At 40.2% G+C, this 17,789-nt stretch overlaps 1 protein-coding gene and 1 non-coding gene across 2 annotated transcripts in view; one reads left to right on the forward strand and one right to left on the reverse strand.

Annotated features, from left to right (window-relative positions):
• The window catches only part of OXR1 (oxidation resistance 1), a 227,912-nt gene that overhangs the window by 1,848 nt on the left and 208,275 nt on the right, over positions 1 to 17,789 (forward strand). The gene's annotated exons all lie outside the window — the stretch shown is intronic.
• On the reverse strand, positions 17,019 to 17,101 carry TRNAL-CAG. Its single transcript has one exon. It is a non-coding gene; the product is annotated as a tRNA-Leu (tRNA).

A 17,789-nucleotide genomic window follows, 5' to 3' on the forward strand; every position in this document is an offset into this window, starting at 1 on the left:
CAGTGGACTTCTGTAATAGTAGCCTTCTATGTGTAGACTGGGACATTACATCAAGTATTCTTGAGATTGGCACCATGTTTTAGTTAGGCAGTGATTGAGTACTTGTCAGATGTTCTGTTCTAACTATTGCAGTATTTTTTGAACTTAATTTTCATAGAGAACTCTTTATTGTGATCGAGAAAATCTTAAGGTTCTGTTGATTCTTTTTAAAGGCTGTAAATGCCTATAAATAAACTGCCTCTGTTGACAGTTTTTGAAATCTTGGTTTGATACATTAGTTCTTTTCCTAAAAAGAAATATGGTATTCATTTGGAGATATAATGAAGAACAAATGTATTTTTCTGGAGGAAAGGATAACTTAAGATTTATTTTCTTGAAAAATTTGGTTTTAATTTGTTCTAATAATACATTACTAATTATAATCTCCATGAAACTTTTCATGAAATTGCATAACTTTGACTCAAAAATGGAGTTATCTCCTGTCACCAGATCTATGGAAGTTGTCAGGTGTATATAGTATCTTTTTCATTGACAATTTCATGCTTTTTCATTGACAATTTTCTCTTAATTTTGCTTATACAGTTAATTTTTAGGGGATAATCCCTGTTGGATGGGCTGGTAAACATGACTCTCCAATCACAACAGCTTTGAAAAACTTTGTATGTGAGGCAGATATTTCTCAGCTGCTTTATAAGAGATCGTTGCTAATGTGAACTGACAAAGCTAACAAAGAGGTGAATTCCTCTTAATTTCAGTTTAATTTGAGAGCTGATCCAATGATTTTAAATGCTGAACTGTTGTTCTCTGTGTTGTTATTGTATTCTCCTCTCATCCATTGCTCTATCGTGCTATTTTTTCTCCAATTCATTTAATCTGCAATAAACACCAGCATTGAAATAGCAGAGGTCAGTACATATTCCAATGAGTTCCTGTGTGTTGTATTATTCATGTTTTATACTTCCTGCCATCTTTCAAGAGCAATTGCTGATACCATTCTCCTCAAGTGGAACACAAAAGTATTTAAACAACTTTAGGGAAGGGATTTTTACTTTGTGGGAACCAACCTTATGTATGGAAGAAGCACTGCAAAGAGAGGCCCCAAATCAGTGCATCCCCAGGATCTGCAAGGTCGGTCTTGTTGGAACCATAGATACTAAGAATTTTAAACTTTCTGTGCTGAAAGGCACAGAACCACAAGAGAACTCTGCATTTGACGTAAGACTGTAAAGAAGGCTTCCAAAATTGATTAATAACACTGGGATTATGGGTGTGTAATTAATTACAAGTGTGATCTCACAGAGTGAAATAATTTAGGTTTAAGATTTTAGTATGTAGTAATATATGAGAGCCAGGATAGAAGGTCTGACTGTCTACCTACCACTGTTATCATGATGTTCAGGGATGTTGTATTTGCAGAGACCCCCGTGGCAGGGAGGAATGATGAATCTGACTCCATGTTCTCAGAAGGCTAATTTATTATTTTAGGATACTTTATTATATTGAAGAATGCTATACTATATTATACTAGAGAATACAGAAAGGATAGTTACACAATGCAAAAAAGATGCTAATGAAATTCGTGACTCTTTCCAGAGTCCTGACACAGCTTGGCACTGCTTGGTCAATGAGTGAAAACAACTCACACCAGAATCCAGTGAAATAATCACCTGTGGGTAAACAAGCTCAAACACATTCCACATGTGAGCACAACACAGGAGAAGCAAATGAGATAAGAATTGTTTTCCTTTTTCTCAGAGGCTTCTCAGGAGAAGAATCTGGGGCAAAGTGATTTTTCCAGAGAATGTGAATGCCACATAGGGATATACTTACCTGCAGTTATTTATGTTCTGTAGTTTGGAAACCTTGTGTTGTATAGTTCATTTAAAATGTCCATGCAACTGGAGAGTATTTCTCCTGCTTCGCACACTCAGCTTTCTTTTCCTTCTCTAGCCTAGATTGGAGTGCTTCAAAAGATAGCCTAAGTGACAAATCCAGCCCTCAGAGCCAAGCCATTTGGTCCCTAAATGAGTTTAGCAGATTGAAGGAAGCAGTTGTGAGAAGCAGGATGTGAGGAGTACAAGGACATTTGCTGAAGTGTGTGTGTGATAGTGCTCTGTTCCTGGAGCTGCATCCATTTGTGCCTTTGTTAAGAGCCTTGCACATGGTATATGTTCTAGTTGGACTTGCAGATAACACCACATTGGTCCTGTAAGTCCACTAGTCCTGAGGGTCCACTAGTAGCTCTGGGTAGTTAGAAATTAGCTGGCACATCCAACTCTGTCTGTTTCCTGCAATAAGTATGATGCCTCCTTCTCCTTTGGTTTGAACCTCAGGAAGGTCCATAGGGCTAAGAGAGTGGCTCTTGTGTGATCTGCTGCCAGCACTTAGGCTGTTGAGGGCCAGTGTTACCAGGTTTAACTCAAGCTATTTTGGAGAAAGAAAGAAAAAGGGGGAAAAAAAAAGAAAAAAAGGAAAGTACTCTGATTTTTAGGGACCCTGATTGTCCTGATATGAACTCAACATTTCAACATTTTAACTGTACTCTTCTTTGTGGAGAGCATTTTATTTACAGGGTGTGATTCCAGCCTCAGGCACTGTGGCCAATGCAGCTGGTAGCTTCTGCTGGGTGCTGATGGCTGGTTTGGTGCTTTGTGATGGTTGGCCAGCTCAGTCTTGGCCAGTGGTCCAAGAGTTTCATAACACAGCATTTGTTTCTGGAGGCAAATAGTTTTCTTTCCAAATTGTACTCCAGTCAGCCATCCTGGAAAGCTGCAGTAAATTTTCTTAGGCCAGGTCTGTCAGCAGCAATTTGAGTCCTGTGATAAATAGAAAACAAACCTCTCTTCCAGTGTCCAATCATATTGCCATGTTTATGAACTTAGATAATAGTTAAGCTGGACAAATAGTATGATTGGTATAGGAGGATGATGAGATTTGGAAAGGCACATCAGCTTCTTAGTCACTGACAATTACTGACTTTCTCATATCTGGTTTTGATTAGAAAGTTAAGGAAATAATGTTTATTTATGTTATAAACTCCTGATATGAACAGACTGTAGTGTTTTCAAGATTATTTTCAAGATAATATAAGCCTAATTTCTTCTTTTCTTATAGTTGCAGGGAGACTGTGTTTACACGGGTTTTCTAAATTTCATGGTTTTAATTGCATTAGACCTGAACTATTGCTATGTTTGTCCTGATACCCCTGCCAGATTCTAAAGCATGGCAAATGGATGCCCACAAAGCCCTGTCCATTACTGAACACTAGGACCATATGCCAAAGTTTTTATTTTGGGATTTGTAAGTGTACAAAAATAATTATCTGGTTTGACCCCAATTCTGGCGCTCACAATCCCCTTTCTTTTGCTTTTTAATTGGAAGTGACACTCCTTGAATGAAGCTATGCCATATTTTGTGAATGTATTCTCTTTTACAGAATTAATTATTTTATTGCTGAACTTGTTATGGTAGTGAACTGCAAAATAATATCTATTGACATGGACTCTTTTTAAGTTCACTACCAAAATTAGAACTTTTAATTTCTTTCACTGTTTCATTGCTTAGGGATCTGGAGGCTGACTAATGTAAAATGATAAGGCAGCTGTGACACTCGGATTTTATTCAACCAGAACTGATGCAGTCTAGAATACAGATGTACATGGGCAGCACAGTGTGTAACAGACACAGACAGGGGTACAGTGTGGGGAACAGAGCAGAACTTGACACTGTGTAAGCAGTAGCCAAAACACTGATGTGTTACCAACAGTTTTTTAATCACAAATTCAAAACACACCACCATATGGTCTGCTGTGAAGAAAATTAACTGCATCCCAGCCCAACCCAGTACAATGCAAAAACCCCAATCAGTGTTCATATGCTGAAGCTTAAGCTCCAATAGAATGATTGTATGTCTAATAAAAGATAGAAAATACATATCTTTAGTTTTACAATCCATCCAATAAAAATTTGACTTCCTACACACACAAAGTCACAAAATTTTTACACAGTCGTGAACAGTTTTAAAAAATTTTCTTGAAGCAACTGCATCCCTAATTAGAAAAAGTGAATCAATACCTGAATATATTGGATGTTTTAAGAAATGAAAATATAAAATAAATTTAAGTCTGTTTAAACTTTTCTAAACTGTTAATGTGTTCTCAATTTTATTTTTACAGAATTCTATTTCACAATAAGGTTCTACTCTGTCTTATGTAGAGCCTTTTAAAGGCATTTACATGAGCTAACCAAATAATTTGGCATGTATATTTTGTTAAAGTCATCTCTATTTTTACAACAACTTCATGCTGTAGGTCCAATACTCAGAAGTATTTAATTATCCTAATTGTGTTTATTTGCTATATCTTGGAGTTTTTGTAGAAGTGTCTGATCATTGCCTGCAGATTATTTAATTATAGGATTACACTTGCACTTCAGCTATAACCTTTAATACCACAAGTTCCTTCTTCACATGGAAGAAGATTTCAAAGGCTGGCACTTGAAAATACAAAAAGAACCTAACATCTTAGTGACAGGATTGGGTTTTTTTGTTTTCTTTGCAGTGGAATGAAAAGTGTTTATTTGTTTCTCAGTTGATCTCAGACAATAAATGTGTGAGCAAAACTGCAGACATCTTTCTTTTTGTGGTTCCAGATCCCTTATGCTTTAGAAGATTCAGGAGGCAGAGAATTTCTGAGCAAGACCTTAAGATATACTGTGTGTGTGGCTTGGCTTTTTACTTTAGAGGGATGTGTTTCCTGTTACACCCTGTTCAGGTTCCTGCAGAAGGGCAAACTGCTGCATTTCCATAATCAGTGGAATTCTTTTTGCTTCTATTCTAGAAGTCAGGATTTCACATGAATTTTCTAATAATGGTCTTTAGCAAGAGCATTCAGGATGAGGAAAATGTTTTGTTTTTCTTTTTAAAAACTGCATTTGCAGGAAAAATATGCCAAGTTATAAACGGAAGGTCAGTCTTGCTGAATGATGAATTCAGTTGAAGGTACTCATGCCCCAATTCAGTCATTTCTTCAGGCACGGGAAAGCATGAAGAAATTTCCCAGGCAAGGATGAACTCTTCCTCATGCTCAGGTTTCATGCTGAGCTTGGGCCTCAGTGCCCTGCAGATATCTCCTGTTAGTGGTATATATCTAGTCTTAGCAGAGCTGCTCCTGCTAGATTCTGGCTGCAAAACTAGCTTAGTAACATTTCTCTGATTTTTAGGAAATGAAATCCGTAGATTAGAGAATTATTGCTGCTACATGTAAAACTTACTCTCAATTTGAAACCACTCTTGTTTAATTTCAACTTCAATGTGAAAAGCACACATGTGACAATCAGCACCTAACAGAGCTAAGGGGCATCATCCAACCTCTGCTGCATTTTCATATGGAAGGATGGCTACACTGGTGGTCAGAAATACATTTTCTCTCAGGGTATCTTGCCAGATACATCTCTGAAGCCTTCTGAAGCAGAACTGGTACCATATAATGAAAGCAGTTGCTGTGTCTTACAGACTTTTTCAGATGCTTCTGGCAATTGCGTGAATTCTCAGATGTTTCCCTTTTTTAGATACTTTTTTAAATCCCAGCCCACAAGGACAACACTGTATCAGACTGAGAGGCTTTTCTCCCTGTTCTTTATTTCTTAACAAAAATCCCAATATCCTGATAAAAACCAGATCTCATTTCACAATGTGCTATGTCTGCATCCTGCTTGTATGTGTACAAAATCCCCAGGTTAAATTTTCAGCATGGTGAATAATAGATATCTGCACAACTCCCACGCTTTGTTAATGGGATTTTTTTATGCTGCTCCCTGATACCTTTTTAAACACTCACATTGGTGATGTATTTTATTATGGTCTTACAGAAGACACTTTGGTAAAGTGTATTCTGATTCTGTATTCAGCAACATGAATCAGTCCCAGGGAAAGGGCCCAGCTCACCGTCTGTGTCTGTGCTGTATTGCTGCACATAGTGGTCATGGGCTGTTTGCTCCTTATTTATGTGGCCATAAATTGCCTGTTTTGCTGACACTTTAAAGTAAATGAAGGATAGTATCAGCACTGCTGGCTTTCTGGCAGGAAGCCTAAGAGCAACTTGGTATGCCTTGTGTGCCTAACTAATGCCACTTCAATGGAAGGTTTTAATTAAGTGCATGTCTGTGTGTGCAGAGAAGAAATCAAAGGCATTTGGTATAAAGAAAGTGTATCTGCTCCAGAGTCACTGAAGAGTAATTTGGCGGGAGCACTAAATGGCTTTCAATTAATTGGAAAATATTTTCTTAAATATTATCAGAAAGGACAAAAAGTCTGTCTGAAGGGAAGACTATAACATTATTCTGTAGATCTAACCCATTTGCCCCATACTTGTAAGACGTCATGGTAGTACAAGTTAGAGGAGTAGAAGTTGTAAAACTAATCTGATATGCTGGATTTTATTAAGCTCCCTAATTGTAGTTATGAGAAGAACACTGGAAATTGGTTTGTCTGGAGCCAGTATTTTTGATTCGTCCTTTCTGTAGCAGTTTCTAATCTTGCAAACATCCAAAAATTCATTAATACAAGTAAAATTTTTATAGCAAATATTTTATAACCAGCTAGCCATATTGAAATTCTAGCTGTTGAAATTGAACTTATCACATGGGAATTTCAGCCCAATTTCCTCATTCTCACAGTTACAGGAAAAAAAGTGCACTCAGTTCTCTTCAGACTGTCTAAAGGGATTGCTCTTTATGAAAAAGAGAAGGTCTAAGGAGCAGAGATAATTCATTTACCACTAGATACAGTCCATGATTTATTTTGGATAATGTTTGGTATATAATTTATTGTTCTATCTGCATTACAGCAAAGCTCAAAGTGGGCAACCCTTTTTTTTTGTGCAGGGCTTGTTATGTCATATTGAATTTGCCTTAATCCCTATAATCTTTTAAGGCCTCAATACAGAGTGCTTTCTACCCTTTTATCCATCTTTCAAGGCAGAAACATGCTTTATTGCTCACTAAATGTTTTTCCAGAAGAAATGAAGTTTTCTCAACACCCAGTCTGAAACTCTGCAACAAGCTCTATGAGGAGCTAGAGATGACCACAGAGTCTTAACTTTTGTCCCTGTTTGATCTTCCATCTCTAATGTAACTATGAATAATTCTTTGCATTAAATAACCACAGTGAAAGAACAACACTTAAGGCTTGTCATGGTGAACTCTTTTGTTCCCCTGTATGACATCTTAGTTTAAAATAATGTTCTTCTGTGAACTGTACTGTCAGATAAAAGCTTCCCCCATACCCAAAGACCCTTTTTTGTTTGTTTGTTTGTTTGTTTCTTAACATGGACAAGGTTATTTTCTGAACACAGAATTCTATGTCTAATTTCCTAATATTGCAGAGATGTGACTCCTGGGACTGGAGTGTTGGAATGGAAGGAAACATGCTCTATAGGAAGGACAGGAAGGGAAGATGAAGAGGGGCATCACCCTTTATGTCAATGACCATGTCCATGTACAGCTGTGCATGGAGCTCTGGGATGGATGAAGAGCCTACCAATGGCTTATGGGTCAGGACTAAAGGCAGGGCAGGGACAGGTGATATTATAGGGTCTGCTACAGGCCACCCAACCAGGAAAACCTAGTGGATGAGGCCCTCTGAGATATAGAGGAGCAGCCTCATATTCTTACAAGCCCTGGCTCTTATGGGGGCCTCCACCACCCTGGTATCTGTTGGAGGGAGAACTTAGCAGGCCATAAACAATTTAGGAGGTTCCTGGAAAGTATCTCTTCCTTCTCCAAGGGACAAAGGAGCCAGCAAGGAGAGGTGCTATGCTGGACGTTGTTCTCACCACACAAGAGAGGCTGGAGGGGAATGTGGAGCCCAAGGGAAGCCTGGTCTCCAGTGACCATGAAATGGTGGAGTTCAATACCCTTTAGGGCAGCAGGGTGAGTGCACAGCAATCTCACTGCCCTGGACTTCAGGAAAGCAGACCTTGTCCCTCTTGAAGTACTCCTCTTGTTAGAATGCCATGGCATAAAGACTCATAGGGAAGAGGAAATAAAGAAAGCTGCTTGATATTCAAAGATCACCTCCAAACTCAGAAGAGATGCAGCCTAACAAATAGGAAATCAGACAAAAATGTTTGGAGGCTTTTGTGGATGAACAAGAAGCTTCTGGGTAAACTCAAACTCAGAGAAGAGTGTGGAAGCAAGGACTCTTGTCTTAGGAGGAATACAGAGAAATTTTCTGGGCAATCAGGAGTCAAATATGGAAAACTAAAACCCTGATAGAATCAAATCTAGTCAGGAACATCAAGGGCAACAAGAAAAGTCTCTATAGGAAGATGAGTAATAAAAGACAGACTAGGGAAATTGTGGACCCTCTTCAGAAGGAAATGAGAGATGTTGTTGCCTGGGATATGGAGAAGGTTGAGGTATCCAATTCCTCTTTTGCCTCAGTCTTCACCAACAAGTGCTCCAGCCACAGTGCCCAAGTCACAGAAAGCAAAGACAGGAACCAGGAGAATGAAGAACCACAGACTGGAGGAGAAGATCAGGTTCAAGACTATCTAAGGAACGTGAAGATGCACAAGTCCATGGGACTTGATGAGATGCATCCATGGGACCTGAGGGAGTTCTCAAAGAAGTTTCTAAGCCACTATCCATAATGCTTGAGAAGTCATGGCAGTCTGGTGAAGTTCCCACTGACTGGAAGCGGGGGAAATATAACCCCTGGTTTTAAAAAGGAAAAAAAATGGAGACCTGTGGAACTACAGGCCAGTCTGTCTCACCTCTGTGCCTGGCAAGATCATGGAGCAGATCCTCCTAGTAACTGTGCTAGGGCACATGCAAAATAAGGACATGGCTGGTGATAGGCAACACAGTTTCACTAAGAGCAAATCATGCCTGAAAGATTTGGTGGCCTTCTATGATGGGGTTAGTGTTGGAGGGTAAGGGAAGGGCAACGAATTTCATCTACTGGGACTTGTCCGAAGCATTTGACACTGTCCCACACAGAATCACAGAATCACAGAATAATGAGGTTGGAAGAGACCTCTAAGATCATCAAGTCCAACCTATGCCCTTGCACCTCAACTAGACTTTAGCACCAAGTGCCATGTCCAGTCTTTTTTTAAACACATCCAGAGATGGTGATTCTACCACCTCCCTGGGAAGAGCATTCCAGTACTTTATTATTCTTTTGGTGAAAAATTTCTTCCTAATATCCAACCTATACCTTCCCTGACGTAGCTTGAGACTGTGTCCTCTGGTTCTGTCAGTTGCTGCCCAGTGGGAGAGACCGACCCCCACCTGTCTACAACCTCCCTTCAGGAAGCTGTAGAGAGTGATAAGGTCACCATGACATCCTCTGTCCCTAACATGAAGAGCCATGGATTTGATGGATGCACCACTCAGTGGATAAGGAACTGGATGGTTGGTTAAACTCAAAAAGTTGCTGTCAAGGGCTGGATATCCATGTTCAGGGCAGTGACAAGTGACATTTTGCAGGGTTTAGGATTGGACTGCTGCTGTTTAACAGCTTTGTTGAGGACATGGGCAGGGGGATCGAACCTTGCAGGCACCCTTGGCAAGTTTGGCAATCACACCAAGCAGCGTGGTGTGGCTGATATACTGGAGGGAAGGGATGCCACCCAGAGGGACATGGACAAGCTTGAGGAGTGGGCCCATTCAAACCTCATGAGGTTCAACAAGGCCAAGTACAAGGTTCTGCACAATGATTGGGGCATCCTCTTGGGCAGAGGATGGATTGAGAGCAGCGCTGAAGAAAAGGACTTGGGGGTGTTGGTGAATCAATAGGTTAGGATGTGCTGACAATGTGTGTTCGCAGCCCAGAAAGCCAAACGTGTCCTGGGCTGCATCAAAAGCAGCGTCGGCAGCAGGGCAGTGGAGGAGATTCTGCTCCTCAGCTCTGCTCTTGTGAGATTCCACCTGGAATTCTGTGTCCAGCCCTGGAGTCCTCAACACAAGAGGGAAATGAACCTGTTGGAACAAATCCAGAGAAAAGAAGCGAAGATGGTCAGAAGGCTGGAACACCTCTCCTGTGAAGTCAGGCTGAGAGAACTGGGGGCTGTTCAGCCTTGAAAAGAGAAGGCTCCAGGGAGACCTCATAGCACCTTTCAGCACCTAAAGGAGGGGCTATGGAAGAGCTGAAGAGGGACTTTTTACAAGGAATATGAGCAAGGGATAATGTATTTAAACTGCCAGAGGGTAGGTTTAGGTTAGATATAGGGAAGAAATTCCTTACTGTGAAGATGTTGAAACCACGGACCAGGTTGCCCAGAGGAGTTGTGGGTGCTTGGAAGTGTCCAAGGCCAGGCCAAATGGAACTTTGAGGCACCCTGGTCTAGCAGGAAGTGTCCCTGCCCATGGCACAGGTATTGGGACTAGATGATTCTTCCAACCCAAACCTTTCTATAATGCTATTCTAATTATTCTATTCTATTATTCTATTGTTGTGAAAATGTGAGTCTGAAGACTGAAATATGTAAAGCTTCCTTCTTAGCCTGTATACTTCTTTCAAATGTATATAGTAGATGGGGAATCTCCTGTCCAGGGGAGAAATAAATGCAGCAGATGCATAGTAAGAGCAAAAAAGCTATGAGCGTAGTTCCAAGAATTAAAGACGGCATTAAAAGGTTATTTACCTTGTGGCAAATAATTGCATTTTGCCTGACTTTTATTACTATGAGAGATGAGAAATATTTTGGCATTTATTATGATAAGTGAGTTGTAAACAGAATGATCTTGTTTCTCTGGGTATTACAGAGCGATACTAGATGCCTCCACAGCTCATGACAAAGACAGGAATCCTTATTAACAACATAGGGAGAATCCAGAAACCAGAAAAATTATGTATCTTAGAGTATTCCAATTAAAGTAATAAATGCTGTGGTCTTAAAATCTTCATAAGATAATTGCTTCACATTAAGGTAGAGCAGTGGTCCTGTTCAGAGTGTAGGAAGACATGAGGAACATTGCCCTTGCCCAGACACTGGCTTGCACACAGTTCCTCAGGCAGTGCACAGGCAGGCTCTGGAATATTTTGCAGCAGCATGTGAATGCTAATACTTTCAGAAAATGTCCAAATCCCAGTTTTTTTAATGGGAAGGTGGTTAAATACTGAAAGAGTCTGTCACAAGATTAAATGGTCTCTGTCTTGACAGACAATCAAAACTGGCTGGGGCCCTGAGCAATCTGCTGCAGCTGAGCTGGCCCTGGGTGGGGAGGATCCCAAGAGGCCCCACCAGCCCCAGCGACCTTCTTGTAGGGTCCTTCTTGCAGAAACACCACTACAGTACGAAACCTCTGAGCCCCAAATTTCTGAAAGCAATGAGGCTTTGTCCTACTGTTTGTCCTGCTGATTACCACTGTCTGTATTGATTTCTGTCTCAGGACTGGTCTTGGCCACTATCCCAGAGGATGCTGATGCTGGGCATTGGGCTGATCCAGCATGGATGTCCTTGCGTGTATTAAGAGGATATTGGGCTAGATTGCAGATAAGGAGTAAGTCTAACTGGGGAGGACAGATTAGTTAGGAGAGGAAACAATGCAGCTACACCTGTGATCCAGTCAGGGCAGCCCAGGAAGAGTTCTGACACCGAGATTTTGCATGAAGTTTTGTTTTCTTATCAGTTCTATGGTGTAAGGCTGGGGGGCCCCTTCTCTTTGAGGAGACTTTGAAGATCCTGTGTGCTTTGGTGAGGAGTCCATGTAGCTGTGCAGCAATAGGGACCATCCAACTAATGCTGTGCTGTGCTTGGGAGAGTGGGAGCTGCCAGAGCCTACCCTAGCACTGGTACTAGCACTGAAGGAACAGGAAAATGAGTTAATTCCAGTTAAACCTGTGTGACATTACCACCTTGGGATAAGGGTTACTATTTCTAGCAGCAAACAACTAGTGGTTTGGCTGACAGTAAAAAGACAGCATTATCTTTGAAAGGCGAATGTGGCTTTTGAAAATGGAGCAAGACTGGCTTAAGGACAGGCATACCTACCAAAAAACACTGTTTTATCCAATAATTTTTATGAAGAGCAGTAGCAGCAGAAAGAATAGCAAGGTGCCCCATATTCTGACTGTGTCTGTCTGTAAGAGATCCAGATGCAAGCATGGCTTGTGGCAGGTAGCTTTTTGCCTCTGCTGTCACAAGGGTCTCTGTGCTATCAGAAACAGCCCTGTGTTACTTTCACTTTCCAGGCACGTGTGTTTCCTCATGTCAAAACTGCCCTTTGGACCTGCCCCACTGCAGTATGAGTGATGCCAGTAGAGATGCAGGACACTTGTACTGAGAGATGAGCTGCTGCATGCCTCATCTTTAGTACAATGATTGAGTTGCATTGTCTGAACTGGTTCCAGTTCATAAAGCTGACATTTATGTAACATCAGAGTTAACCATCAATGTCCTTAACAGAGTTAGTCCAGTTTTCATGTTTTAATAATTGTGAGCAGCATGGAACCCGAGGTAGATTCCTTTCAAGGTAGATTCATTAGGGCAAAAAGAAAGATCATTAGTGGCTGGTAATGGATTGTTTCTCACAAAGATAAACGCTAATTCAGACGTGCTTTGAACTGTCAGTGTAGGCTTGCTTCAATGACAAAGGAAGCAGGTGAGCTGTGGTATCCTCTTTTCTACTTTGGTTTTAAAAAAAACCTTTGAAAACCACAAAGTGTTGGAAATATACTGTCCTATCCACTAATGAGCAGTAGAAGTAATGAGATATCTCAAAACTCCCTCAGTGTCCACATACTTAGCAGATACTTGTGTGAACTTCATCTAAATCTTTTCAAAGTGATGTGTGGCTTTGGTGTCAGGAGAGAAATACTGGAAGTAGTTTCCATCTATTTCAGTCATTCAGTGACTCATGCTGAGTGGCAAGATCAGATCAGATCTGGGTTTCTATTTTGCTTTGTGATTGGCATATGAGATGGTCTCTTCTGTGCTGCATTCTCCCCTAGTCCATGGGCAACATTCATAAAGCCAGGATGAGGAAAGTTTGCTGATAACAATTTGTTTGTGAGAAAAATTTTTATCTGAAGGAATAAGTTCTATGTGGAAATATCCTCACATTTAGGATGGTGCAGTAGTGGTAATGGTGGAGTCTCAGCTTGCCCAGAAAATTATCTATTTCCCTGAAACCCCTTCAAGGGGATTTCACACAGAGTGTGGAGTTTGCCTCTCTTCTTTCCCCTTCTGGTCAATAAGGGCTCTGCTCACATGTACAGCTCTGGCTGGAGCTGCAAGGGAATCCTTATTCCTTATTAATTTAAAGGTTGTATTTAATAGAGGCTTCCTTAAAGCAAACTGGCCTTTGGTAAAGCACAGCAGCTTTCTGTGTCTTTTATCTCCTGTTTGCATTGGCACCCTGAAATACATTTGTTTGAAAAAGTGTATAGTCCCTTTCTTAAAAAAAAAAAAGAGAGAGAAAGAGAAAGAAAAAGATTTGTCATTCTGTGTATCTTATTTACCAGAAGCACTGCCTTGTGCACCATGCCATAGAGAGAAAAAAATTCTGAGCTCTTCATTTCTCTGTACTTCTCACCTTGTGACATTTTCTCACAGGAAATATTCACAGCACATGCAAATGTTGAGAGTTTGGTCTCAATCCTTGTGACCAGCAATGGATAAGATATATGCAGGTTCTATCTCAGAAAAAGCTGATTATGTGCTTCCTTTAATAATGAAAGTTGTTTAAATCTGAAGATCTTGTCTAGCTGATATGATTATTTTAGTTTTAAATTGACTGCAGAGCTGAACATTTTCATGTGAGGAGCCTCACTAAACAGCCTGTATATAAAAGAGTGCAGATATCAGCATTTCATTATAAAATACTAAGCATACATGCTGATAATCAGATTTTTTTAAAGTGATTGTTTTTTTCCCCTCAAATACCTCCCTAGATTCTGTCTAGTCCATCTTGTGAAAGTTTCTGAAAGCAAATTTATAGGAAGAGACTTTTCTCCACAGAATTCATTTCTGTCATTCTGTAAGTTTCCGTGTGTTTTGCTGAGATTTGGTGCATATTAGTAAAAGTGACTGTTACATACAGGACATTAAAGAAGAATTTGACAGATTATTCTGTTCTCTTCAGGCCTTTAATTCAATGAAAATGATCTGAGAGAAAAGGAACTGAACTTTATACAGATTTCTTAATGAAGTCCTATGATGGTCTCTGTTGTTTATGATGGCCTAGGATTTAATCTTCCCTCTCCTCTCTCTTTAGTTTTGTACATTCTTATAGTCTGTAATTATGGAAGAGTTGGCTTGGAAGAATATTATGTTCTATTTTGTGATTATATTGAAAATCCAAATGAAATCTTATCTGCATATATAATTTACCCATTGCAATGTGTTACTAGAAGGGAAATGCTGTTAACTACAAACTATGAAGATTTCTAGGCTGCAGAGTTTTTATCCTGTGGCTCTGTGCATTTGTAATGTTGCTGCTGTTTCACATAAGATTTGCATCATGGGATGAATCCTAGAACCACTGAAGTAACTTGTGAACTGTCACTGGAACTGGGGCTTTTCTTATCTTGAATGGTGGCCAAAGCCCTTTGTAGTTCTCTCTCTCTCTGCCTCCCATGCAAGATTTTCAGTGGGGATCAAAGTAGGGTCAGGAAGGGATCGTAGAAAAAGGTTACAGTCCTGAATATGTATCTGAATGCATAATTATTTAATGGTCTTCTCATTTGTAATTTTCTAGGATGCTTAAACCATCTCATACTGTAGGTACACCTGGGCTGATTTATATGATCTCAATATTCATATTATGATTGAAATGAAGCTATGGAGGTTCAAGACCTCAAAGTTGCTGTTTATCTTCTGACATTTAATTATTTAATGGTTTATATGTATATCTATATATATATCTACCTCAGTTATATTTTTTTCTTCAAACTTTAGGAAGAGTCTACTCTCTTAGTTTAGATCAAATTACTTCTAATACTATTGATTTGATACCTCTATAAGGTAGAAAACATACTCCAATTGTAAATTGTCTTGGTGGGACTTGATGGTTTTGTTTTCAGATTTTGTCCAAAATGGGTCCCACAAGAAGGCCAGCCAGCCCTGCAACTTCAGAGTTCAGGGTTACTGCTTTAGGTGGCTGCCTGTTGATTTTGTTGTGTTTGGCAGATCCAGACACGTTGGACTTGCTGGGTGTTCATAGTAGGCAAATGTGCTGCTTTCATAATTCCAATAGTGGTAGAATTGCTGTCAGGAATGTGGAGTTAAACACTTTAACAGTGCAGCAGAGGAAAGTGTAGGGGGATACAGTATGGGTAAATGAAGGTGGTATAGAATGTAATCTTATCCCCTAAAGAGTTGCAGCTGAGCCAATTATTAAGGATTAGGAGCAGGCCTGATGTTAACAGGCCACAGCTGTAGCCAATAAGAAGAGTGTTATAAAAGAGTGGATTGGTTGGCTGAGGGGAACTGGAGTCAGTTGGCTACTGTGAGGATAAGGAAGAGTCAGTGCCTGGAGGAGCTGCCTACAAGAAACATCAAGGAGGTGTGAAACTCTGGCAATATGGAACCCTTGCCCTATAATGACAACAGGAAGGCATCCCTGTATACATTGACAGCCTGTAGTGCTGCTTGCCTAGTAAGAATGGATGGATTAACACCACCCCTTGGGTTAAGTCCTGGAGAAAAACAGAGATATGTCCTCTGTACACAAAGTGTGGTACAGAAGTATTTTGTGCAGGCAAGCACTTTACTCAAGGATTACTTAGTAGAATTTGCAGATGGAAGGAATTAGTTACCTTTGTCAGAGTTGATGTTATTATCACATAATTAAAACGCTACCTGTTTGTTTCTTCCACTGGGATAATTCATTGATTCACCTATTTTAGCTGTTCATTTATAATGATCTAGTGTTATGTGTTTTCAGAGGTCATTACTGTGTGCCTGCTGAGGGCTTGCAGTGCTGGATATTTAACATTAACTAAAAATCTTAGTCTTCTACTGCATTCATAGGAAGAATGTTCTTGTGACTATTGTTTGTGGTTTTGTTTCTCAGAAATACTTTGTATTCTAGTATTTCACCTAATGTGTATTTAACTCTAAATATATAACATGAAAATTTAATTAGTTTACTGATTCATATCTGCTTTTGAGAGGTTCTTAAATTTTAAAAATTCAAGAACACAAAGCAAAATCCAGAGTATTTTGGAGAGCAAGTTAAAAGTAAGAAAAAAGCATCTAGCATTAAGCTGGAAGCTGTAGTTTTAGAAAACATCTAGAACAAAAATAACTGCTTGCCTCTAGCAAAAGAGGGAGAGAGAGGTTTTGACTTCTCCTTTTCATGCTCTCCTTTGCTCACCCCCCTTCTCCTGCTGCTTAAGCAAGTGCCAGAACCCTGCAGGTGGATGCCACTCCCTAAAGCAGCAGGAGCCCATCTCAGGGCAGTGACATTTGTCCCTGCAGGGTGAGGTGCCTGGCCTGGCACCCAGCGCCAGAGCAGTGCTGGGAAGGTGGAGGGCTGCTGCTGCTGTGGTGGTCCAGAGCAAGCAAAACCCCACCAGCTTTTGGGGGCTGCACTGTGAGCTGCTCCCTGCTTTAGGCTGAAACAATTAGATTTTCCATTTTAATTTTAGACACCATTTAAAAATCTTAGAATAGAACAGAATGGAATAGCAAGTTCAGTTGGCAGTGATCATCAACTGCCTGACCAGTTCAGGACTGACCAAATGTTAAGGCAAGTTATTAAGTGGATTGTCCAAAAGCCTCTAAAACATTGAGAGGCTTTGGGCATTGACCACCTCACTGGAAGCCTGTTGCAATTTTTTATTACCTTCTCAGTAAAGAAATGCTTCCTAGTGTCTGCCCAAACCTCTCCTGACACAGCTTTGAACCATTGCCGCGCTTCCTGTCAGTGGTTTACCAGGACGGTGAGAGACGGACCTCCCCTTGTGCTCCTCAGGAAGCTGTGGAGCGCGATGAAGTCTTTCCTTAGCCTCTCTTTTTCCACAGCAGACTAAACCAAAATCCTCAGCCGCAGCCCCAAAACAAAGTTGTCAGGAGTGGGATTCGAACCCACGCCTCCAGGGGAGACTGCGACCTGAACGCAGCGCCTTAGACCGCTCGGCCATCCTGACCCACGTGGGGGAGCTGTGGCGGCGCTGTCACTGTCTATTTGTAGATGTTTTTTGTAACATTGTTTTTACACGCACAGTGGGTGCCAAAAAAATATTCCAAATGAGAGCGTATTTTGTGTTGACTCTCTGGTAACCATAATAACTGATGTTTATTCATACATGCAGCTGTTGGGTTCTGTGAGTGAGTGTTCGTGTGGGGAGAAAGAAGCAGGTACTTTTGCACGTTTATTACATATGCCATGAAGCAGACATTTGAAGCTGTACAGAAATTAATAAAAATGTGATATGCAGCATGGTTCACAAGGACATTGCTTAATGGTGATTAGTTTCCTGTAATGTCTATGGAAATCCCCCTGGAATATATACAAGTTATTCATGGTAAGAGTTCTCTGATATTTGAAAGGGGACTGTGACACTGAAGAAAATTGTATGTCTCCTTGCTGAAGGTTTTTTTCAAAAAAATTCATGTGCTTGAAAACTGAGTCTAGGAACCTCTAAATATACAAATTTGGTCAAGATTTGGGAGTAAAAGTAAATATGAAAGACAAGAGGTGTGCTTGTTTGGAAGCATCAGATTAAAGTCTTTATTTGGAATATAAACTTACTAGAGGAAAAAAAATGTTAAATGGGACAACCAGAAACTGTCAGAAATGGCAAATAAAGTATTTTTATTTTAAATAATAATAAT

This window comes from Geospiza fortis, unplaced genomic scaffold, assembly GCF_000277835.1.
Source record: "Geospiza fortis unplaced genomic scaffold, GeoFor_1.0 scaffold200, whole genome shotgun sequence".
NCBI lineage: Eukaryota > Metazoa > Chordata > Aves > Passeriformes > Thraupidae > Geospiza > Geospiza fortis.